This window comes from Somniosus microcephalus, chromosome 8 (assembly GCF_052327205.1).
Source record: "Somniosus microcephalus isolate GS21.2 chromosome 8, FLI_Smic_1.0, whole genome shotgun sequence".
Classification (NCBI taxonomy): Eukaryota; Metazoa; Chordata; class Chondrichthyes; order Squaliformes; family Somniosidae; genus Somniosus; species Somniosus microcephalus.
The window spans coordinates 42,234,778-42,260,746 of record NC_140994.1 but is presented as its reverse complement, the minus strand read 5'-3'; the positions used below and the strand labels follow the sequence as shown (position 1 = coordinate 42,260,746).

Here is a 25,969-nt window from a genome sequence, read left to right as displayed (position 1 = left end):
GTTAAAAGGCCTCAGGTTTTTTTAAGTCTTCCCTTGAGCAGAGGGAGCTGTTAAACTAAAGGCCCGCCTCTCCCCTTGTCGGAAGTAATTGGGAGAGGGGCCTACTCCACTCTGCTCAAGTGGCAATTAGTAGAAAGTTTTAAGAGGTGCCTCCTGAGAGACAGGGAGAGAGACAAAGAGAGGGAGGGGGGAGGTGGGAAGGGGGGAGGCCGCAAAGGCAGGGGCGCCACTCAGGATGGTAGGTGGGTGGGTGGGCGTCGGCAGGGGTGCACTCCCCGATGGAAAAATAAAGTCTCTGTGGGTGGTCTTCAGGCAGGGGGAGAAGATGTCTTCGCCTGGGAAAGCTGGAGAAAAGCCCAGGCTCAGCCCCACACCAGGTCTTCGCGATGAAGGCTTCACCTGGGCAGCTCCAGCTAACCCAGGCCAGGCAATGGAAGGGGCTTTTGACACCCCTTGGTCTTCCGGCCCGGTCTTCTTTCCTCCCCCTACCCACAATACAAAGTCTTTGGGGAATGCACCGAATGACACCCCCCTGCAGAAGTTCAAATAGAAAAGTTGCTCCTACCCTCCTTCCAAGTAGTGGGTGTTGAAGGCCGCTCCTCTCCACTCTCTCCCTCTCCTGGAATGGAGGCCAAATTGGGGAGGCAGTGATGGAAAAGCCTCTTCTGCTGTAGATGCTGGCCTCCTTTTTCCCTCTCCTCCTCTCTCTCCAGGCACCTCGGTAGATGATGATGGTTGAAGGTTGATGGATGGTTGATGGTGGTGGTGGCCTGGGGTCTCTCTTTCCCCTCCACTCCCAGGTCAAGGCGACCACCACTTCCCACACAGCTGCTGCAGCACAACCTGCTCCACAGGCAGCAAGGTCTGGAATGAGTGTGAGGGTGCCGGTCAGTTCCTTCAGTAACCCCTAGATGGCACCTTCACTGGTTGGTTTCCCTTTGTTAATTGTTACTTGTTTCTCCTGTTTATTACTTAACTGCCTTTCATCTGGTTTATTGGTTTCACCTGTTTTTGCTTGTATTTAAGTTCTGTGGTTTCTTCCCTCTGGGGTCAGTCCTGACAAGGGAGTTAGTCTCGACTAGGTGCTCAGTTTCGACTAGGTGCTCAGTTTCGACTAGGTGCTCAGTTTCGACTAGGTGCTCAGTTTCGACTAGGTGCTCAGTTTCGACAAGCCTGTTGCCCTGTGGTAGCTTGCCTTGACAAGCCGGTTGCCTTAGTGGTTGCTTGTCTTGAGCTCCTATGTCTATAACTGTTTATCTGTGTTATGTTTTGCTTGTATTTAAGTTCTGCGGTTCTTCCCTTTGTTCTCGGTCTTGACACGGTGCTGACAAGCCGTTGGCCTAGTGGTTGCTTGTCTTGAGCTCCTATGTTTGTAACTGTTTACCTGTGTGATTCTAGTAATGTACTTTTATTTAAGACTGCATACCTGCTTCTCGCCTCGTCTGTCTGCACTTGGGTCCAGAACCAGCCTTGCCCTGACAGGAGACCCCTCTTGTTCTCTTTGTCTACCGCTACCTCTCCTGTGAGTCCCTCACCGTTGGAGGCTGCAGGCTGGGGACCCCTATTCCTAGAATGATCCCTGACCTTGGGCATTCTTTTACGGGTTGCGACCCTTCCGGGGCTGAACCATTGAAACTGATGCATTGGTGACCACGGTAGTTTTGGCTGTGGTGTGCGAGGAGACCTTCTTAGGGTTCCGGCTACTGGGGGTGTGTCCGAATCCCAAATAATTGGTGGGATAGCCCCTCCAGTAATACAAGCCACTGCCCCCACCGGTACGGTCTGTGAGTCTGCCACAGCTGCTGGCTGAGGATCCCTGTCCTTAGGACAGTTCACTCTTGCTGGCCGTTCCCCTTTCTCGGGGTTGAATGGTTTACACTGGTTAATGTGGAACCACTTCGTGCGGCGGGGCATCTTTATGGCATAGACCATGGGGCTTGCCTTGTCGACAATGTTGTATGGCCCCATGTACAATGGTTCAAAACTCCCTACCCGAGCAAAATTCCTAACCATGACCTGATCCCCTATCTCCCACTCGTGGTGCTTGCGGGGTTCTAGCAGCAATCGGTTACTCCAATGCTGTTTTCCCATGTTGCTAGCAGCCTGCCAGTGAACCTGTTTAAGGTGTTAAAACAGATTCCTGACGAAGCTGTCCCAGTTCACACCTCTAAGCTGACCTTCCGTGAGCACCGGGGCTAGCACATGGGTGGGGGTCTGCATCATCCTACCAGTCATGAGCTCGTGTGGGGAATACCCCATGCTTTTTGACTGGCTGGCTCGGATCCCCATTAGGACCAACGGTAAGACTTCTACCCACTTCTTGGGTGAGTCTCCCGTCTCCTTCCGCAGCCTTTCTTTAATGGTACGGTTTAAACGCTCCACAGGACCCGATGACTGCGGGTTGTAGGCAACGTGCCATTTCCCTTCAATGCTGAGTACCATGACGGTCTCTTGCATGACCTGCCTGGTAAAGTGACTCCCTTGGTCGGACTCCACATACTGCGGTAGTCCCCATCGTGAGAACACTTCCCTGACCAGGATCCTAGCCGTACCCAATGCGGTAGTAGTTCGGCATGGAAAAGCTTCCACCCACTTTGAGAACACATCCACCAGGACTAGGCAGTACTTGTAGCCTCCCTAGGTGGTGGGTAGGGGCCCGATGTAATCGACCTGGATCGACTGCAATGGTTCCTCTACCCTCCTGATGTGTCCCATAGATACCTTCCTTTTCCGGGGGTCAGTGTTGTTAGCAGCACACACCAGACAGCCGGCACAAAACTCGTAGACATCTTCCCTGAGTCCTGGCCACCATCCTGCCTATTCCACCCGTTGCCAGGTGGTCTCAGGTCCGGGATGCCCCGCTCCTGGACCCTCATGGGCCAGTTGGAGGAATTCCCTTTGGTGCTGCTGCTCCCCCCTGAACAGCATGCCTTCCTTAACGGTGATGGCTGCTGTGCCGTACGGGCCCTCTACCTTTTCCCCTTTAGTGAGCGCGTTCAGGATGGTTTTGAGGACGGGATCTTGGGTTTGAACCATTTTCAGGTCCGGTGCCAATGCTACCCCTGAACTCCTTTGCATCACGCCTCTGCCCCGATCGCTGCTATGGGACTTAACCCGTATGGGTCCCAAAAAGTGCCCGTATGAGCACCTTCTTTTGCCAGTGCGTCAGCTTGCTGATTTCCCTTGCCACGGGGTTCAGTGGAGGAATGGGCTTTTACTTTGTGTATATAGACCTTTCCTTCCTCCCCCACGGCCACCATGATTTTCTCTAGCAGAGGCTTAATTGCCAGGGGTCTCCCGTCAGCGGGGGTATATCCGCGACAGGACCAGATAGCCAGGTATTCCGTACACGAATTGCATGTGAACATACTGTCCGAGCAAATCGTGTACGGGGTAGAGAATTTCTCGGGGTGCGTAACCACGTACACTACCGCGGATAGTTCAGCATGCTGGGTGCTCATGGTGCTGGGGAGTTTAATTGCCAGGGCAATGTCTGCCTCTGGGTCATAAACTCCATACCCGGTAAGTCGCTCGCCAGCAGATATTGTGCTTGAACCGTCCACATAGATTTCGTGGCCCGCGGGGTGTATCCCGGCCCGAAAACCTATGTTAACTTTCCATACCCCTTCAATGGAACACTGGTGGGCTGTCCCTGGGTAAATCATGTTGGCCGCGAGTTTCGGCTCGCAGAAACCTTTCACTTTTAGGTCCATCTGGGAGAGAAGTAGGGTCCAACGAGCAATGCGGGCACTGCTCACTGTCCCGTCTTTGATTCTCCCATCCAGGAGCATCTGGGTGGGCGTGTGATGTGTGATAGGAGATGTTCCTGTGAAGATAAATGATCTTTTCACAGCCCAGTAAGTGGCGAGGAGGTGCCTCTCACAGTTGGAATAGCCCTTCTCCACATCGGTGAGTATCCTGGCGGAGTAAACCACCAGTCTCAGCTGGCCGTGCTGCTCCTGTCCCTGCTGGCTGCCACCTCCAGGAAAAACTCATTTCCCCCATCAATAGCCCCTAGAGCTGGCGCGGTCTGCAGATCTTTCTTGAGTTTCACAAATGCTGCCTCGCAACCCTCATCCCAGACCCACTCCACTTCCTTGTGTAGGAGTCGGAGCAGAGGGGCTACTGTGGCTGCGTAATCCTCAATGAAATCTCTGCAGTACCCGTTTAGCCATAGAAAAGATCTCACTCCTGTAACTGTGTTGGGGGCTGATAACTCCTGCACTGCTTCCCTTCTAGCTTTATCGATGGCCCTTTCCCCAGCGCGCACAGTCAGCCCCAGGAATTTTACTTCCTGCTGGCCAATCTGTGCTTTCTTCGGGTTTACTTTGAAGCCTTCTTGCCTGAGCAGCTCCAGCAGTTCAGCCAGTAGTGGGCCATGCTCCTCTCCCACATCGGTGAATAGGAGCAGGTCATCCACGTACTGTACCAACTGGCGGGGCCAGCTGAAACCCTTCAAACAATTAGCCATGCATTGATGGAAAATGCTAGGGCTGTTGTGGAAGCCCTGAGGTAGACATTTCCAGGTATATTGTTGGCCTTTAAATGTGAAAGCGAACTTGTACTGGTCCTCTCTCTGTAAAGGGATGGACCAAAACCCGTTGGAAATATCCAGCACCATGAAGGTGATCGCGGATGCAGGGATACTTCCAATGAGGTCGGCGACCGTGGGTGCACAGGTGGGGATGTTATGGTTGAGTACCCGATAGTCCACTGTGGCCCTCCAGGAGTTGTCCGGTTTTCTAACCGGCCACAGTGGAGAGTTTACGTGGGTGGCTATCGGTCTCAATGCCCCGTTTGACTAAAGAAGCTGTCATAAATCTCATCCTCATAAATAAACTACTCATGAAATAACACTGGACGGCCAGCTGGTGGCGCCATCCAAGGTGTATAAATACTCGGGCGTGGGCCCAGCTTTCCAGGGATATTTTGTAAGACAGGAACTAGTGAAGTACAACTAGACCTCCATGTTCTGAAACAAGTTGATTAAAGCCTTGCTTTATACTCAACCCAAGTGCGTAGTGAGTTTTATTACGTCAATTTAATCAACTTGATATCAACTCCACGCTTTGGGTGATTTTGGAAAACAGACAGCTACGACTTGAACCGTAGAAGGGAACTCAGACAAGTAATCGATCCATCATAGAGAAACTACTCAGATCCGCCCGTCTCGACCTGGACCCGAATTCACTTACAGCTGCTAAGGTATGGAAACACTGGTATTGTACCTTTAGCAACTTCCTTGAGGAGTGTGGTGAGAATGTTCCTAATAAGTTACGAATGCTTGCTAATTATGTATCCCCTCATGTGTTTAATTATATCGAAGACTGTGTAGACTATCCAAATACTACAGCAGCTATATGTCAAGTCCCCAAACAAAATTTTTGCTCGGCATCTACTGGCCACAACTCGACAACAACCCGGGGAATCACTTGACGAATTCCTTCAGAAACTTCGCAGGCTCAGCAAGGATTGTAATCTTAAAGCTGTTACAGCTGAGCAGTACCAGGAGGAGTTAATTCGTGATTCCTTTATTAATGGGATTGCGTCTCCCTTCATACGTCAGCGTCTGTTGGAGAATAAAACCCTCAAGTTACAGGCTGCCTATGACCAGGCATGTTCTCTGGACTTAGCAAAGAGGAATGCAGATACCTATCTTTCACCACATGCACGGGCTGCTGCAATCACTTTTAGTGACTCCTTCCATAGGCCTCGGGCGGAAGCCCTCATGGATGACGACTCCAACCTGGCTGATGACAACCCTACCCTAGAAACCTTCACTGATGACGACCCCGCCCTAGCGGCATCTTGGCAATCTGGAAGGAAGTGTTTCTTCAGTGGAGGTGCGTTCCATTATAGGAAATTTTGTCCTGCTTGTAACGCAACCTGCAATCATTGCAGCAAGAAAGGTCACTTTTCGAAGGTATGCCAGTCAAGAGCCGCTGTTAGTAAGAAAGGCCCCCTTTCTAAGGTAGACCGGTCGAGAGCTCCTGTTAGTTTTGCAGCTACTACCTATAAAACTGCTCCTCCCCCAAGAGCCAGTACTAAGGTTACAGCTGCTATCTATGAAACTGCTCCTCCCCATCAAGATTAAACCGGCCCTTCTCCCATCACAGCTGTTTTTCCCCAAAGTCTGTCCCATGCAGCCATGAAGGTTTCGGTAAATGGACACATTTTGAGCGCACTAATCGACTCATGCAGCTCTGACAGCTTCATTAGTGAGCGGGCTGTCAGTAAGTTAAAACTGCGTATTTACCCCTCAGACAGGGAAATTGCAATGGCTCTGACGACACTGACCACCAATTCTTCCGGCTTTTGCCTTGTCGACCTTATTCTCAATGGCCGCACTTATTTCTCCACCCGGCTCGGGGTGCTCAAAAACCTATGCAGTGATGTGCTCCTGGGACAGGATTTCCAGAAACAACACAAAAGACTCACTTTCAAGTTTGGAGGGTCAAAGCCGGATCTTACTATTTCCAAAGTACCGTTTTGTGTGCTTTCGGCGGCTTCGCTCGACGAGCCCTCCTTGTTTGCCAATCTTTCCCCCCGATGTAAGCCCATAGTCACTAAATCATGACGTTTCAGCCAAGATGATCGCTCCTTTATTGAGGCAGAAATCTCTCGCCTTCTAGCTGACGGTATCATTGAACCATGTTCATCTTCCTGGCGGGCTCAAGCCATCGTTGTTAAAAATCCTCTGAAGCAACACAAGAAATGTCTTTGCATCGATTACTCGCAAACTATTAACCAGTATACCGACCTGGATGCCTACCCACTACCACGCATCGATGACATGGTCAATAACCTTGCCAACTACAAGGTGTTCTCAACTTTTGATTTAAAGAGCGCATATCATCAAGTACCGTTAAAGGACTCTGAGAAAAAGTATACGGCCTTTGAGGCCAATGGTCGGCTTTACCAGTTTTGTCGCCTTCCATTTGGGGTCACCAATGTGGTGGCCGTCTTTCAACGGGCAATGGATAGCCTAGTCAAACAGGAGAACTTAACGGACACTTTTCCATATCTGGGTAATATCACCATTGCTGGTCATGACCAGAAGGAGCATGATGCCAATTTCCAGAAATTTTTTGACGTTCTCCGTCATCGCAACTTAACCTTAAATGAGTCCAAATCTGTGAAATCAGTACCATCAGTCAACATCCTTGGCTACTGGGTGGGCAACGGTGTCATCAAACCGGATCCGGAGCGACTTCGTCCGCTTCAGGAGCTCCCTCCCCCTACGAATCTCGTCTCTCTTCGTCGGGCACTCGGCATGTTCGCCTATTATGCGAAATGGATACCCCACTTCTCCGACAAGATCCAGCCCCTGCTTCTCGCAAAGTCATTTCCGTTGAAGGTAACGGCTATTTCAGCTTTCAACCTCCTCAAGCGACAACTGGAAAAAGCCACGCTTCGTTCCATTGATGAAAATCTTCCTTTCATGGTCGAGTGCGATGCATCGGATGTGGCGATCTCTGCTACCTTGAATCAAGGTGGTCGACCCGTTGCATTTCTGTCCAGAACTTTGCAGGGTAGCGAGCTCCATTATCCTCCTGTCGAGAAGAAGGCTACAGCCATCATCAAAGCTGTACGTAAATGGAGTCATTTTCTCGCTCGTCTCCATTTCACACTTATAACCGATCAGCGCTCCGTGGCCTTTATGCTGGATAACCACAAATGCACTAAGTTCAAGAATAACAAAATACAACTCTAGAGGATGGAATTGGCTGCCTTTGGATACACTGTGGCGGAGACCACATAGGGACAGTAACACAATTCACTATGTATAGCCAATGTTGTTATTGCTCCACGTTATGTATGGAACTTCGTTGGGTTATCGGGGCAGGGTCCCTTTTAAGAGTCGTCGATTGTGTGATGATGTCATAGCCCTGCGACGAGGCCGAGTCCCTCAGTCCATGCGGAGAGTTAATAAAGCTAACACGCGTTTTTCTTTGCTGCTATGAAAGTCTCGCAATCTGTTTATTTCCAGCGACTCCTACATTGGTGACCCCGTTTCTCTTTTGGACGTTTCCAAAGACATTATCCGAGATGGCGACGAATGCCGTTTCTCTCAAATTACCGGAGTTTTGGGAACGACAGGCTGCCGCTTGGTTTGCCCAGGCCGAGGCTCAGTTTGCACTCCGGGACAGCACCGCGGACGACACGAAGTATTATTACGTCGCCTCTGCTCTCGGCAGCTCCACCGCGGCCAGAGTCGTGAGCCTGCTCGAGGACCTCCCCGGAGCACCACAAATTTGCGACGCTGAGAACGCACCTCCTAGAGACTTTTGGACTAACTGAACCCGAGCGCGCACGCCAGCTTCTCTCTCTACCCGGGCTTGGCGACTCCAAGCCCCCAGAACTGATGGACCACATGTTAACCCTCCTGGGCAAGCACAAGCCGTGTTTCCTCTTCAGAGAACTATTCCTACAACAACTGCCAGGGCAGGTACGGTCGGCTTTAGCCAACTCTCATATTAGAGATTTCCGCGCCCTGGCCAAGGAGGCCGACAAATTTCTCTCCACCGGGCAACAGTACTGCGCGGCCGTGTGGGGCCCTGCCCCCACTGCCACAGCCTAACAGCGGCAGCACCCAAGCATGTGCTTCTACCACACTCAGTTCGGCCACAACGCTAAGAAGTGCCGGCCCCCGTGCAGCTTTACCGTGTCGGGAAACGCGAAGGCCCACTCATTAGCTACCATGGCTGTCGGCCATTCAGGTAGTCTGTTATTCATTACGGACACTGACTCTGGACGTCGTTTCCTCTGCGACACGGGTGCCCAGGTGAGCGTCCTGCCCGCGTCAACCGTAGACATACAGGGGGGGAACCACGGCCCCGCCCTCGAAGCCGCCAATGGCAGTTCCATCTGTACTTTTGGGAAACGAAGCGTGGCGCTGTGTTTTGGCGGGCAGCGTTTTGCTTGGGACTTTGTTACAGCGAAAGTGTCCACCCCCTTCTCGGCGCTGACTTCCTCTGCGCCAATGGCCTTTAGGTGGACGTCAAGAACCGACGTCTCGTCAATGCTGAGACTTTCAGTGCGCTCCCGTGTTCGCTCAGTGGTTCCGGCATGACAAAGTTGTCCAGCGCACTCTCGGCCTCTGACGAGTTTTCCCGCCTCCTCGCTGGGTTCCCGGACCTCACGAAGCCCACTTTCTCATCCGCCGACACCAAGCACGGGGTAGAACACCACATCCCGACTACCGGTCCGCCTGTCTACACCTGCGCTCGGCGCCTCGACCCGGGTAAACTCGCCATCGCTAAGGCCGAGTTCGACACGATGGAGCGCCTCGGCATCATTCGCTGGTCGAACAGTCTGTGGGCCTCGCCCCTCCACATTGCACCGAAACCAGGCGGCGGTTGGCGCCCGTGCGGCGATTACCGGCGCCTCAACGACGCTACGACCCCCGACCGCTACCCGATTCTACACATCCAGGACTTTTCCGCCCGCCTGGCCGGGAAAGTTGTTTTCTCTAAAGTGGACCTCGTTCGGGGTTACCACCAGGACCTCGTTCGGGGTTACCACCAGGTCCCCGTTCGGCCGCAGGACGTCCCGAAAACCGCGGTGATCACACCGTTCGAGCTGTTCGAATTCCTCCGCATGCCATTCGGTCTCAAAAACGCTGCTCAGGCTTTTCAACGCCTAATGGACACTGTGTTACGGGACCTGCCATTCCTGTTCGTCTACCTGGACGACATTCTCATCGCCAGCGCCTCCAGGACGGAGCATGTGTCCCACCTCCAGACTCTCTTCGAACGCCTTAGCCAGCACGGCCTTATCTTCAATCCGGCCAAGTGCCAGTTCGGGCTGTCCTCGATCGACTTTCTCGGGCACCGCATCACGAAGGACGGGGCGGTGCTACTGCCGTCGAAAGTGGAGGCCGTGAAGGATTTTCCGCGACCCCTCACCATGAAGGCCCTGCAGGAGTTTTTAGGCATGGTGAACTTTTATCATCGCTTCGTTCCCCGGGCAGCCCAGCTTATGCGGCCCCTTTACGAGGCCCTCAAAGGCAAGCCCGCCAAGCTCGCCGTCGACTGGTCCAAGGAGATGGCCAATTCTTTCATGGACACGAAAAGGGCCCTGGCTAACGCGACCATGCTGGCGCATCCGTTGCCCGATGCGCCGATCGCTCTCACCACTGATGCTTCAGACTATGCTGTCGGCGCCGTCCACAAACAGTGGGTCAACGGCACCTGGCAGCCGCTCGCCTTCTTCAGTCGGCAGCTCCGCCCCAACAAACGGAAGTACAGCACCTTTGATCACGAGCATCTCGGCCTCTACCTCACCGTCCGACACTTCCGTTACCTGCTGGAGGCCCGCCTGTTCACGGCGTTCGTGGACCACAAGCCATTGACCTTCGCCATGGCCAAAATTTCCAAGCCGTGGTCGGCCCGTCAGCAGCGCCAGCTTTCCTTCGTCTCCGAGTTCACGGCGGACATCCAGCATGTGGCTGGGAAAAACAACCCTGTCGCCGACTGTCTCTCCCGGGCCATCGCCAGCGCCGTACACCTCGGCATCGACTACACCCGCATGGCGGCCGACCAGGCCTCCGACCCGGATGTCCAGGCCTACAGGATGGCTGTCATGGGCCTTCAGTTAGCGGACATCGCATTTGACGATGCCGGCACCACGCTCCTGTGCGACGTCTCCGTTGGGCAGCCACGCCCCGTCGTGCCCGACGGGTGGAGACGGTAGGTTTTCGACACCGTCCATAGCTTTTCCCACCCGGGCAGGAAGTCGTCACAGAAGCTGGTGGCGGCTAAGTTCGTCTGGCACGGGCTCAAGAAGGATGTTCGCGACTGGGCCAATACCTGCGTGGTATGCCAGCGCTCGAAAGTGCATCGCCATACTAAGGCCCCGTTGGCGCCTTTCGCGGTGCCCGAAAGGCGGTTCGACCATGTTAACGTGGACCTGGTGGGGCCCCTGCCGCCCTCTCGCGGGTTCACCCACCTCCTCACGATGGTCAACAGAACCACCCGATGGCTGGAAGCCATCCCGCTGTCGTCAACAACGTCCGCCGATGTGGCTCGGGCGTTCATCAACACTTGGGTCGCCCGGTTCAGCGCCCCATCTGACGTCTCCTCCGACCGGGGGCCCCAGTTCACGTCGGAACTATGGAACGCTATCGCCCAAGGCCTCGGGTTGAGACTCCACCGCACCACTGCATATCACCCTCAGGCTAACGGGCTGTGCGAACGGTTTCATCGCTCCATGAAGGCCGCGCTCCGGGCCAGCCTCCGGGATGACAGTTGGATCAACAGACTCCCGTGGGTCATGCTGGGACTCAGGACCGCCCCCAAGGAGGACCTCCAGTCCACGCCCGCTGAGCTCGTCTACGGGCAGCCGCTGCGGGTTCCCGGGGATTTCGTCCCCAACGCCACGGACCCTTGGTCCGCAGCCCGTGAGCGGTCCGCCCTCCTGGACAACGGCAAGGTTTTCGCGCCGGTGCCCACGTCGCAGCACGTCTCCCTCAGTCCCATGTTCCGCCCGACCTTCGTGCGGCGGAGTACGTTTTCGTCCGCCACGATGCCCACCGGGGACCTCTTCACCCACCCTACGATGGACCATTCCGCGTCCTGGAAGCCGGGGACAAGGCCTTCGTGGTGGATGTCGGCGGTAAGCCGGACTACGTTTCCGTGGACCGTCTTAAGCCGGCCCACCTGGATCTGGACCGACCCGTTGGGTTGGCTCAGCCCCCGCGGCGGGGCCGACCTCTGGCTTCTGCACCCTCAGTCCACCACCGAGTGCCCGGGGACCCTCCTGCGACCCCCCCGGTCCCCGCCCCGGACTTAAGGAGCCGTTTCGGCCGTGTGATCTGGGCCCCTCAACGACTGACATTGCCAGTTCTAGTGAATTCTGGGGGGACGTATGTGGCGGAGACCACATAGGGACAGTAACACAATTCACTATGTATAGCCAATGTTGTTATCGCTCCACGTTATGTATGGAACTTGGTTGGGTTATCGGGGCAGGGTCCCTTTAAGAGTCGTCGATTGTGTGATGACGTCATAGCCCTGCGACGAGGCCGAGTCCCTCAGTCCATGCGGAGAGTTAATAAAGCTAACACGCGTTTTTCTTTGCTGCTATGAAAGTCTCGCAGTCTGTTTATTTCCAGCGACTCCTACAACACCATACATTATCGACCCGGCAAAGAGAATGTGGCCCCGGATACCCTCATGCGGGCATTCAACTCTTCTATGTCAACTTCGACTCTTGTGGATCTTCATACTGACTTATGGCATCCTGGCGTTACCCGTATGTTGTACTTTGTGTGATCTAAAAATCTCCCATTTTCTGCGGAAGATGTGAAAAGAACATGCTCCTCCTGTAGAATTTGTGCAGAATTAAAACCGCAATTCTTCCATCCATCGGATGGCTCGCTCATACACGCTATGCAGCCTATGCAGCGACTCAGCATTGCCTTTAAAGGGCCATTGCTTTCCTCAACGCGAAACACCTATCTACTTACTATGGTGGATGAATATTCACGCTTTCCCTTTGCTTTCCCCTGTCCCAATATGCTTACTTCCACAGTGATCAAATGCCTCGATCAAGTCTTTTCCCTTTGCAGTACGGCCAATTTCATCCACTCTGATTGGGGTCCCTCCTTCATGTCAAGCGAACTCAAAAGTTATCTCCCAACGGGGAATCGCCACAAGTAAAACGACACCATCCCATCCCATCGGTAACGGACAGGTTGAGAGATACAACGCTATCACTTGGAACGCTGTTCATCTTGCGCTGAGGTCAGGCAACCTACCAGACCAGCAGTGGGAAACTATGCTCCCTGACGTGTTGCATTCCATCAGGTCTCTTCTCTCTACATCCACCAATGTCACACCTCACGAGCGATTCAGCTTCCAGCGTCGCTCCACCCACGGGACGTCCCTACCATCATGGTTGGCAGCTCCCGGCCCCGTGCTGCTCCGAAGATTCATCCGATCGTCTAAAAATGATCCTCTCGTCGATGAGGTAGAACTCACGTACGTCAATCCCACGTACGCGCACGTGCGGTACCCTGATGGCCGGGAGTCCACCGTTTCGCTCCGGGACCTGGCTCCCTGTCCAGCTGATAGAGGGACACACGGTGATGATGCTGACACTCTGCGCTCCCCCTACCTGGGACATCGAGAGATCTGCCGGCTGCCTCACCAGATCCACTCGGGGAGCCGAGCGCTCCCTGTGGGATGGCCACCCGAGGCCAGGACGCCGGTCAATCCCCGGCTATCAAACAGGATGAAGCCAGCTCTGCGCCTGTGGGGACCCGCACCCGGAGTCACTATCTCCCCAGCCTCCCTCGAGTCAATCAGGGCAACACGGGCCCTGTTGATCCACCGGTACGGATCAAGCGGCCCAGGGACCACTGTCTCCTCGGTGGCCCTGGGGTCCTTCGGGTCAAACCAAAGCTCAGCCTTGGCTCTGATCCGTGGCAAGCTGTTTGCCACCAGGCTTTGGAGCCAGTGGGCCAGCTTGTCCTAGCTCAGGTGAGCCCGGTCGAGAACCCCACTACAGGCACTCCTGTACACAGGCCACAGCCTGTCTGCGAAAGCCTGTGGGGTCTCCCCTGTGAGCTGTGCGGTCCTCTCCACCCGGGAGAAGGGACTTCCATCATTCATGCCCATGGCCTCCAGAACTTCCTCCCGGAAGCACTGTTGCCTCACAGCGCCAGGGACCCGGGTTCAAATCCGGCCTCGGGTGACTGTCTGTGTGGAGTTTGCACATTCTCCCCGTGTTTGCGTGGGTTTTCTCCGGGTGCTCCGGTTTCCTCCCACAGTCCAAAGATGTGCGGGTTAGGTTGATTGGCCATGACAAAAATTGGCCCTTAGTGTTAGGGGGGGATTAAATACACGGGGTTACGGGGATAGGGCTTGTGTGGGATGGCTGTCGGTGTAGGGACCGGGTGCTAAGGTTTGGATGATCAGCCATGATCTCGTTGAATGGCGGAGCAGGCTCGAAGGGCCGAATGGCCTACTCCTGCTCCTATCTTCTATGTTTCTATAACAGCGTATCTGCCCTGCCCCTTTCTGCTCTCAGCAGAGAGGGTCTGGTAGAGTTTGCTATCCAGGGAAAAAAGTGGCATCTTTGCAATTTTGGAGTCATCGCACTCGTTAATGCCCGCTGCCTGTTCCACTTCCATGAAGTGGACCGAGAGGTCCCCTTTTTGAGTGAGTTTACTCAGGTGGCTTACCATAGCCCTAAGCTGTTGGGTGCCGTGGGGAGCCACGAATTGGCTTTCAAAGGGTCCTTGACCCCCACCACCGCCGGGCGGGCCAAACTTTTGCTGCTGGATCGGGCACATCGGCCCCGGCTCCGACCCTTCTTGCATTGGCTCGCCCACCTCTCCCTGCTGCCAAACCGAGTTAAAACCCGGCGCCACAGGTGGTGGTGGTGTGCACTCCCTGCCGGCCTCACAAATCGTCCGTCCCTCCTGCTGCCCAACTGGGTCGTTCCCCGGCGCCACAGGTGGTGTCCAAACAGTTTCCCCTTGCTCTCCCAGGTCCACCCGGGCCGCACCCGGGCTTATTAGGCATACCATGCCTTTGGCCCTGGACAGAGCAAGGTTCAAACTGTCGATTTGTTTCTTACAGGGGCTGTGATCTCCCACCTCAAACCCCCCTAGTACTTGCTATTTTGTAAGCTGCCTGGACGTCTCTCAACCTCTCCTCCTGCTCTCTTACTTGCCTGGCGAGGTGGGTGTTCTCTTCCCATAACACCAATTCGTTATTTTTGGCTTTGGTGACCTGACACCGAAAGTATTCCTGTCTGTTTCTGTGTGTTTCCACTAGCTGCATTTTTCCCCAGTTTTGTGCATTTAGTTCTGCCAATAACCTTTCCCCTGCTAGAGCCCTTGCGTGAGACTGTTGAACTGATTCCCGTAGCTCTGCTGCCAGTGCTTCAACGCGTTTATCCAAAAGCTGGATCTGTCGCTGGAAGCTTACCAACCAGATTGCTTTCTCCACAGATTTCTTATGGTCCTTGCTCTGTTCATTTGGCTGCAGTGTCTATTGGACGCTCAGCGCACAACAGACTGAGCACCCATTTTTTAGTGATATTTACTCTCTTGAACACGTAAGAGGAAATCCTCCCTTCCATCTTAGTTTTTTCCTCAAAAGCAGTGTCCACTGTATCACATCCCTTTTGCCAAGGTCTTTCCGCAGTCGCCATTATATAGGGGGTGGTGTGTGGGTCAGCCTCACCACTGACTTATGGTTCGAATCGCTCCCACTCCCTTGATTCTAGACCTTGGGCTTATTTTGGGGGTGTGTGACAAAAGTGCAGCAGACAACTGGTTTTGGTGCAAGAAACTTTGATCTTTATTCAAGAAAGAAAATACAACATAACAATCTTATACGCTAATAAAAATGGGGAACATTTTAATACATACGAGGGAAATACAGTAGAAAATACCTCACCCCTCCCAATCCCACTTCCTAGCTAAGTTGAATTCTAGTGGACATGGGGTAATGCTCACCAAACGAATCCTTGACAGTTGAGCTGGTTCACGGTTTCGGGGTTCACTGGATGTGTTGGTCGGTGTCTGCCGTACCCTGGACGCGGTAGAGGACTTCGACTGCTGGTCAGTCTTCGCGAGTTCGCTGATGCGGTAGGGTGCGTTTTGGATTTATGGGGTGAGTACCCACTTTTCTTCTGTAGAGATAGGGTTTAGAGTTCCTTTCAAGAAAAAATCTTACCCGGGGGTAAGTCAGGAATAGATTGTAGAGTGGAAAACTTTTGAATCTTCGGTTTTCTCCTGAGTTGTTTTTCTTTGGTCGCGGTGGCTCGATATTACCAGGTTGGTTGGTGATAATATTTTGTTGGTAGTTTCGTAAGGCTCTTGTTGCCGCGATGTGTCCGATGATGTCCTGGGTCACTGAAGCTGTTGAACTTGGGTGCACGGTAGAATGCTGCCCCGTCTCAATGCTCCGGTTTCTTCTTGTGTGTTGCTTCTAGAGAGAACTGAGTTCTTGAGAAAACAGGCCTTCAATTATACTTTGAGGGGCCTTCTAATCTGCGCGCCAAATCAGTCCCGGTTTATTGTTTGATTTGGGCGGGCTCGTTAATGGTAACTTGATTAGAAATGTGTAAAATGGTTTTGGGATGCTGTACTGATTATTCAATGAGCTGTTGAGCTCCTAGTTAATTGTCATAGCTATACTCAGGTTTCGAGTCTCCTGTCTGAGCCCGAGATTTCTATGTAGGTTGGCGAGGTGATTTGCGTTATGCATGTTTTGGATGGGTCCGGTGTTTTGGGTGGGGACTGCTCCTCCGTGGGTCGATTGTTAGGATGTTAATGTCTGATAGGGGCTGAGTGAGGTTACACAGTTCCCCAGACAATTTGATTTACTCCAATAACCAAACTGTCTTTACAGAGGTTGATCCCATTCCCTGTTGCAGTCTTTTCTCCCTTTACAGGCCCAACATGCCTTTTAAAATGCCAAATCTTGGTTTCCGACCTTGAATCTCCCTCTGTTAGGCCCAATGCATACTTTATCATCCTGAAGCTTGTTAGAAAGAGTCCAAAGTCATTTTCCTTAGGGGTTTCTTCTAGCTTTGGGGGATCTGTGAACTTTGAGAATCTTACACCATCTACAAGATGCACTGCAGCAACTCGCCAAGGGTTCTTCAACAGCACCTCCCAAACCCGAGACCTCTATCACCTAGAAGGACACGAGCAGCAGGCGCATGGGAACACCACCACTTCTAAGTTCCTCTACAAGTCACACACCATCCTGACTTTGAAATATATCGCCGTTCCTTCAAAGTCGCTGAGCCAAAGTCCTGGAACTCCTTACCTAACAGCACCGTGGGAGTAGCTTCACCACATGCACTACAGCGGTTCAAGAAGGGAGCTCATCACCGCCTTCTCAAGGGGAATTATGGATGAGTAATAAATGCTGGCCTTGCCAGCGACATCCACGTCCCAAGAAGGAATTAAAAAAATGCAAGTTTAGTGTCAATTTAAATTGATTTTAGCTATTGCAAGCTGCCAGTATAACTCAGAAGTCAGCACCTTCATAGGAAAGCACAGCAAGACTCCCTGGAAGAGTTAGTCTCAAACTGGTTTGGTTTGACACAGCATGGAATGCAACTCCAATGCAATATCAAACCTGGTTTGCAAAGTGCTCAAGGGTCCAATGAATCTCTTGGGTATGTTGTAAAACAATTTATTTGTTTAAAGAGCAGGATTTTTTCCTGCTTTCTAAACATTTACATTTTCCACTGTTGGGAGAAGTCTCTACTGGCACCTGTACCTAAGCAAATACACTGAGCTCCTTCAGGGAAGCAATCCGGTAGCAGTCAGGGAATATAAATGCACTCCTGCAACTTAGGACCCAAACTGTAACTACTAGTACTTGCAGTGTAATTGCATCCACAGACATTGGAGCAATACTGAAAGCAAAGTTAACATAGCTGAATTTCCATGGTAATATTTTAGCTCCTAGATTTGCACAACGTTGTACATTACTCTCTAGTCGCTATTTATAGGGTGGAGAGCAAACTTTCCATGATTTTTTGCTACCGATCCAAAAGTAGTAATTGATACAAGTATGTGAATTGCTTAAGAGTTCAGCCTTGCTGATGCCACATAATTCAACCTTTCATCAGTAGCAGAGAAAAAAAATCAAAGCACAATGCATGATATCACCCTTTGTTTTGAACAACATCTATTTATATAGTACCTTTAACGTAGTAAAACATCCCAAGGCGTTTCACAGGAGTGTTATCAAACAAAATTTGACACTGAGCCACATAAGGAGTTATTAGGGCAGGGTCTTAAGGAGGAAAGAGAGGTCGAGAGGTGGAGAGGTTTAGGGAGGGAATTCCAGACCTTAGGGCCTTGACAGCTGAAGCCACGGCTGTCAATGGTGGAGCGATTATAATCAGGGATGCTCAAGAGGCCAGAATTGGAGAAGCGCAGATATTTCAGAGGGTTGTAGAGCTGGAGGAAATTACCGAGATAGGGAGGGATTTGAAAACAAGGATGAGAATTTTAAAATTGAGACATTGCTTAACCGGGAGGCAATGTAGATCAGTAAGCACAGGGGTGATGGGTGAACAGGACTTGGTGCAAGTTAGGACATGGGCAGCAGAGTTTTGGATGACCTCAAGTTTACATTAGATAGAACATGGGAGGCCAGCCAGGAGTCCGTTGGAATAGTCAAGTCTAGAGTTACCAAAGGCAGGGATGAGGGTTTCACCAGCAAATGAGCTGAGGGAGGTGGGGCGGAGTCAGGTGATGTTCTGGAGGTGGAAATAGGCAGTCTTAGTGATGGCATGGATATGTGGTTGGAAGCTCATCTCGGGGTCAAACGTGACACCAAGGATGCAAACAGTCTGGTTCAGCCTCAGACAGTTGCCAGGGAGAGGGATGGAGCTGGTGGCTGGGGAACGGAGTTTGCGGTGGGGACCCAAAACAATGGCTTCAGCCGTCCCAATATTTAGCTGGAGGAAACTTCTGCTCATCTGGATGTCGGATAAGCAATGTGACAAATCAGAAACAGCGGAAGGGTCGAAAGAGGTGGTGGTGAGGTTAGAGCTGGGTGTCCTCAGCATAGAGGTGGTGGTGAGGTTAGAGCTGGGTGTCCTCAGCATACCTGCAAAAAATTGACCAGCTTACCCAAAATGGCACAAGCTGTTTTAAATTTTACAGTGAGAACATTTGGGGAGGGGTGTTAGCTTTTTGATTCTGTATGAAGCAAGTCAGTGCGTCAACGACGACCATCCCCTCGCCACTTGACCCTGTGCCACCGAGGCAGTTGGTGACGCAGCTCCATAACTTCAATCGGCAGCGCACGCGGTGACGCGAGGCCCATCACGTGGCCCCTACACGCGGCTATTTAAACGGTTGCGGCGCGCGAACGCGCGCGGTCCAGCTCCTGGGTTCGGAAGCAGCAGAAGAGGAAAAGGAAGCAGCGAGTGACGGTGAGGAGGAGCCGGGCACAGCACCGATCGGGACAGAGCCGGCAGCCGGGCTTCTGGTGGAGTTGCACCTGGAGTCGGACCGCACCGGGCCGGTTAATTGTAACTCGCCTTGGTTGGTTGGTTAGCGGCAGTTCTGAGTCTGCCGGGCCTGTGCTGCCGTATTGCTCGGTTGCCTGTCCGCCCGCCGTGCAGAAGGGGTGGCCCACTGGGATTGGCTGATTCTCCTTTATTCAGCGAGTGGCTTCCGCTCTCTGTGCGAGTGGGACTCCAGCCCATGCAGGGGACCGGTCGACGTGTCAATTTATATAGAGAATAAAATCGGATAGAGCAGAACCGGTTAACGTGGGCGGCAGGGACCTGTGTTGGCGATTTCTGTTGTACCAACCAGCTGGGGAAAGCCAGGGTGTGCAGTTTATTTTAAATCTGTGGATACGGATGCTTTCAGTAGTGAGTTCGGGAGGTATTTTGATTTACTTTAGGGTAAGTTGGGATGGATAAAGATCATGCAGCGCTGAGAAATGTTAAGTATGCGAGATCGCAAACCCATGTAATGGTTAACTCTTTTTAAACGTTGGAACATATTAAACCAAAATGAGCATAGCTGCATCTGAAATGCAGGTTTCAGATCGCAAGTTTTATAAATTATGCAGGAAGCTGTTGATTGGTCTGCACAGTACTTGCCCCCCTCAGCTGCTCAACTACTAAAAATATTTGTTACAAAATACGTGCTAGACTTGGCTGCGCTCCACCTACTGCTGGCCATTTGGGGAATGCTCGGGTGCATGTGAAACATAGTTGGATTGGCTGCAAGATCTCCCACAGTTTAATGCAATCTGAGTTTTGTCAATTTTTAAATGGACAGCTGTTTTAACTCTGGTTACTGAAATGCCCTTTTTTGTTTCATTGGTTATTTTGGTTTTGAGGAAGGTGCTAACTTATTTAGATATTTTTAAATGAAGAATATTTTGACTGCAAGTTCTTTATTAATGTGATAAATCCAATTCATTAATGAAACATAATTTGAAAATAGTCTAAAAGGTTTAAGATTGTGGTTAGATAATTTTTCACTGGTTAAGCTCAAAGTAATCGTTTTGGGCTTAGAGTCCCTAATAATGTTAGTTTTGAAAATACCAAACCAATTAAAATTATTCAGCCGCTCCAACTTTGTTACCACGAATGCAATGGTTTTGTACAGATTATCTAACGTCATTTTTAAGACGATGTCTTCATTCTTCGTTGCGGTGGATTGAATCCCAAATGCAGAATTGGAAGGAGACTATTTTAAATCATACTGTGCAGCTCTTTGACTATTACAAGCTTTTATCCCCTTGTTGAAACACATGGAAAGTTGCCCTCTAACCATGAGCTCACACCTGTACTGAAGGTGAACAATAACAAATCATGGGGTTAAATGTCCTGAATTACTTGAAACTTGATGAAGCTATACCTGTACTGTTTCCAGTGGCAAACAGAGAATAAATCTAAATCTCGGCATTACAGGCAAAATGATCTCTAGCTTGTTTGAAGGTTGGCATGCGCCCGACAGTAATTTTGTAATGTTGTCCTTTTTGGCGGGAGTGTTGAAGGGGTCAGACCTTGCTCACCAATTGGCAACTTTTACTTAGTGATTTGGTTGTGAAGACAGCCAATCACTGTTTGACAAGTATTGGGTGGTTCTGTTTAGATGTACTCACTTAGAAAACATAATTCTATCTCTCTTCTTTCTATCTATATAAAAGGATAGTTCTGTCTGCTATACACTCATGTGTAGGTACGCTCTATAACTTTTGTTATACCAAAAGAAAGCTGATGATCAGGGGAGTGTCATAGCGTATTTACTTTCTGGTCAGACAAAAATTGTTCGGACAGTATACAAAAAACGTTCAAAAATCCGCTCATTAGCGGTTGACCAATCCTACCGCTCATTAGCGTTGAGTGACGTGATGGTTGACCAATCCTACAGTTCAGTGACCTGATGGTTGACCAATCGGTGCGTCGCGGGCGGGACCTAATCCTGCAGCCTCCCGAAACGTTGCTGCCATTTTTTTCCCCCTGTTTTTACCAGCTGCGGCGGCCCGCCGGAGCGGGAGGTGAGTTGGGGTCACTCGGGCCGGGCCTGACAACCGCTCGGCCCGAGACACCGAGCGGGGCAGCGGCTGGCCGTCAACCGCGCGGCCCTCTAAACTGCCCTGGCAACGCCGGCCCCCCCCAGCTAGTAAATCAATAAAGCAGAGTAATCAAAAGCAACTGTTTTCACGAAAGATAATATTTAGATGCAATGTGTTTGATGTGATGGTGTTGATTTTAATTCTTGTGCCCAAGTGATGGAATGAAAACTTTATATTATAAATAAAAACAAAATGCTGGAAACACTCAGCAGATCAGGCAGCATCTGCGGAGAGAGAAACAGTTAACAATTCAGGTCCGTGACTTGCTTATAATATTATAATCTAGTTTAAATAATATGGATGCTGTTTATTTTAGTCTCCATAGTTGTATGCATGTAATGCAGAATTTAGTTTATTTAGGGTGGTGGAAGGTGGGGGAGAGTTACTAAAGGATAGTAGTTGTAACTTGCCTTTCAATCTGGCCCTGGATTGTTCAAGTTTCAATTAAAACAAGACATTCTGATGAACCAATAGCCCAGCATTGCATTGGTTGCAAAATGTTGAATATTTGTAGGTCACTTTGGATGTTCTTATTTGAAATGGAATGATAAAGTTTAGGATCAAGTATAGTTTAACATGCAAATCTAAATTTTGCTGTCTAAAGTTTTCAATAGGGTGGACCACAAAATAAAACAGATACTTTATATAGAATAAACCATTTGTCAGAACCTTAATTGTGGTTAGCAAGAGTGATATTTTAAAACTTCACATCTAGGAGCATGTTCTAATTAGCTTGATGTAAAGCTGCAGTAGTAAGAAAGGCATAAATGGTCTACTTTGTATCAGGGTTAAACATACAGGCCTAGAAATTGAGTTTGCGCTGCGCCGGGGCTTAACGCCGGAAATTTAGCGCCGGTGCTAAGTCGCGCTGTGCGCGCCAAAAATTCAGTAGCGCCGCGCCCAAACGGCTGCCGGCGCTACTGATGGCTGTTTGCGCCTGAAAACTGGCGCTACGCGCCGCATTGCAGCGCTATTCCGGCGCTGCGGCGCCCGATGCGGTGCGGCAGGCTCGGGAAGTGCAGGCCTCCTCCTTCAGTTAAGGAGGAGCTGCCTGCACCCGCCCGCTGGCCGGTTAAATCGCCACAAAAATGAGCCCGGCACCTCGGGGAAGTGCCGGGCTCGCAGCCGAGAAGCATCTGTTCCGCGGGGGGTGGGGGAGTCCGGGGAGGGAGGTGCGGGCAGGCGGGAAAGCGGCCGGCCGCCGCTCCACCTTTATGCGCCGGCGCAAAGTCGTGTAAGACTCTGTTGCCAGAGTCTTAGTTGCGGCTGCCACGGGCGAGGCGGCCGCAACTGAATTTCGGCGCTGGGGCCCGTCACCACGGCAACCGGGACGCTGCGCACACCGATGATGTCATCGGTGCCGGCGCAGCGTTACCGGTGTAACGCCGATGTTGGGCCCTAGTCAATTTCAAAACCGGCTGTAAGTCCAGCGCAATGCCCTCTAGCGCCGCAAAATGGGCGCTAAGCCCACTCAATTTCTCGGCAAACCAGAAAATACCTCAATGCCTTCCTGTTAATTACCTTTTTATAGCAGTTTAGTTTGTCTAGTAAAATATACATATTTTTACATACATACATATATATAATGGAATCCCTACTAAAGGAGAAAATAGAAGAACATCTAGAAACCAATAATAGTAATGAATAGTCAGCATGGATTTCAAAAGGGAAAGTCATGCTTGATCAACCCCATTGTCTACTCTCAGTTACCTCTTCAAAAAATTCAATGGTAATGTAGTAGCTGTAATTTATCTAGATTTTCAAAAGGCCTTCGATAAGGTACCCCATAACAGACTGATGAACAAAGTCAGAGAATGTGGAGTCAGGGGACAAGTAGCAGAATGGATAGCTAGCTGGCTTCAAGACAGAAAGCAGAGGGTAGGGGTAAAAGATAGCTATTCAGAGTGGCAGAAGGTGGTTAGTGGTGTTCCACAAGGATCAGTGCTGGGACCACTGTTCGCAATTTATATTAACGATTTAGACCTTGGAATCAAAAACACAATTTCTAAATTTGCGGATGACACCAAATTGGGGGGGATAGTTAATACTGAGAAGGACTGCAACAAATTACAGGAGGACATTAATAAACTTGCGGCATGGGCATATAATTAGCACATGAAGTTCAACACAGTTAATTGAGGTATTACATTTTGGTAGGTAGAATAGGAAGGTCACTTATCACTTGGAGGGTGTGAGTCTAGGTGGGGTAGAGGAACAAAAGAATCTCAGTACAAATACACAAACCACTAAAAGTTGCGACACAGGTTAGCAAGGCCATAAAAAAACAAACCAAGCACTAGGGTTTATTTCTAGAGGTATAGAATTGAAAAGTAGCGAAGTCATGCTAAACCTGTATCGAAGCTTGGTTAGACCACACTTGGAGTACTGCGTACAGTTATGGTTGCCATATTTAAAAAAGGATATAGAGGCACTGGAGAGGGTGCAGAAATGATTTACAAGGATGATACCAGAAATGTGAGGGTGTACATATCAGGAAAGGACTAACAGGCTGGGTTGGGTCCCTTTTGCAAAAAGAAGGCTGAGGGGTGACCTAATAGAGGTCTTTAATTATGAAAGGTTTTGATAGAGAAAATGTTTCCACTTGTGGGGAAGAGCATAACTAGAGGCCATCAATATAAGATGGTCACCAAGAAGTCCAATAGGGAATTCAGAAGAAACTTTACCCAAAGAGTGGTGAGAATGTGGAACTCACTACCACAGGGAGTGGTTGAAGTAAATGGTATGGATGCATTGAAGGGGAAGCTAGTCAAGCATATCTGGGAGAAGGGAATAGAGGGTTATGCTGATAGATTTAGATGAGGAAAGACTGGCGGAGGCTCGAGTGGAGCATAAACACCAGCATGGATTGGTTGGGCCGAATGGCCTGTTTCTGTGCCGTATATCCTATGTATGTAATATAACAATCTGTGGAAATATTTGTACATCTGTGCTTGCGTCAACAGTATTCATACTTGGCTGTACAGACTAATCCTGTCGAGCAGAGCAATGTTTACTCTCTATTGCATCATATGGAGAAATATGAGCTCCTTAACCACCGACTACTGTCTGCTCCAAGCTTTTGCTGACACTGAAGCAAGCATTAATGTAGTCAGGCGTAGCTTTATTCCCATATTAACTCTGTATATACACGTCGCAAATAAATAGGCACATAATAAAAAAAAAAAAAGGATGGGAATGGGGCCACTAAGGGATGGACGGGATAAAATCACAGGCAGTGATAGTGAAATGGCAGAAATATTAAATAATTACTTTGTTTCAGTGTTTACCATGGAAACAGATCAGGTGGACATGATATCGGAAGATGAGATTAGAAATGATATAGCCACATTTAAAATAAAGAGGAGAATTATTAAATAAACTAATCAAACTCGGAGGATAAAACCCTTGGTACGGATGGAATGCATCAGTGCATTTTAAGAGAACCTAGAGAAGAGATAGCAGAGGCACTATTACACATTTGATAATTCGTTAGAAAAAGGTGCAGTGCCAGAGGACTGGCGCATAGTTAACTTTATACCTATGTAGAAAAAATAATGAAATCCCCACTAAAGGAGAAAATAGAAAAACATCTAGAAACCAAAAATATAATGAGCCGTCTTTTACGACCCCGACGGGTGTGTACGTGCCCGTAGGGGCCACGCAAGTGCTGGGTTTAGGCATGCGAAGCACATGCGCTGAAACCTGGCACTTGCGATCTGTCAATCTTCTTGACAGATCCTCTGCATCCCTGGGAAAAGGGCCTCTGCGGGTGGAGAGTTGCGCTATTTGCCCAACTTCCGCCCGCTGAAAGGCCATGAAATTCTTACGCCTGGTAAAAGCAGGCATAAGGCCTACTTTTACCAGCATAAGAGTTTTAAAAAAAAAAATAGAAAAATAAAATTTTATCAAACTTATACAGTAAACTCTTTCTTATCCGGCACCTACGGGACCAGATGGTGCCGGTTGATGAAAAATTCTGGATAGCAGAGGTAGGTTATTTTTAACACAAACAAAAATAAAAACCACTGACTAACTCGGCCACCGCAGGAGTCTCGGACTCGGCAAAACCAGTGCTGGATGGATTCGACATGATTACCAGTTATCTATTTTGTTGGTTATTAAAGAATTCCGGATGATTAGCCAGAGTTTACTGTACATTAAAAACCCTGTCCAATAAGGTAAGTTTATTTTTAGCCCTGTTAAAACATATTTAAAAAATGTCAAAACAACTACATTTTTGTTTAAAATATTTAATTAAATGCCATTTTAATTTTATTTTTATTTATTTATATATATATATAATATATATATATATATATATATATAAAATTTATTTCATGTGTTTGTGTATTTAAGTCATCTCCATTCATACTTTTGACAGTTCTGTACATACAGAACTGTCAAGTATGAATGGGGATTCCATTCTTTCATTGGTTGGGCTGGCCCATGTGATCCCAGGGGCACTTGCGAACCGCATACGTGGGCCTCTACACATTTCTACCAGGAGAGGCCCAGGAGTGCAAGCCTCCGTATCTCCCAGACCACCAGGTAAATGTGTAGAAAATTTGATGTTCAGGTCCAATAATGAATAGTCAGCATGGATTTCAAAAGGGGAAAGTCTTGCTTGACCAACCTCATTGAATTCTTTGAAGAGGTAACAGAGTAGACCAGGGTAATGCAGATGTAATTTATCTAGATTTCCAAAAAACCTTTTGATAAGGTGCCACATAATAGACTAATGAATAAGGTCAGAGCATGCAGTGTCAGGACAAGTAGCAGAAGGGATAGCTAGCTGGCTGAGAGGCAGAAAGTTGAGGGTAGGGGTAAAGGGTAGCTATTCTCTGGTAGAAGGTGGAAAGTGGGGCCCCACAAGGGTA

General features: G+C 50.0%; 1 protein-coding gene across 2 annotated transcripts in view; it reads left to right on the top strand.

Annotated features, from left to right (window-relative positions):
* The first annotated feature begins 18,796 nt into the window (after window positions 1–18,796).
* oat (ornithine aminotransferase) overlaps window positions 18,797–25,969 on the top strand; it is a 33,600-nt gene continuing 26,427 nt past the window's right edge. The window contains exon 1 of one of the 2 annotated variants that reach the window (XM_085994621.1): window positions 18,797–18,924. The gene's annotated coding sequence lies outside the window, so the exon portion shown is untranslated. The remainder of the gene's footprint in view (window positions 18,925–25,969) is intronic. The other variant, XM_085994622.1, reaches the window with a different exon arrangement.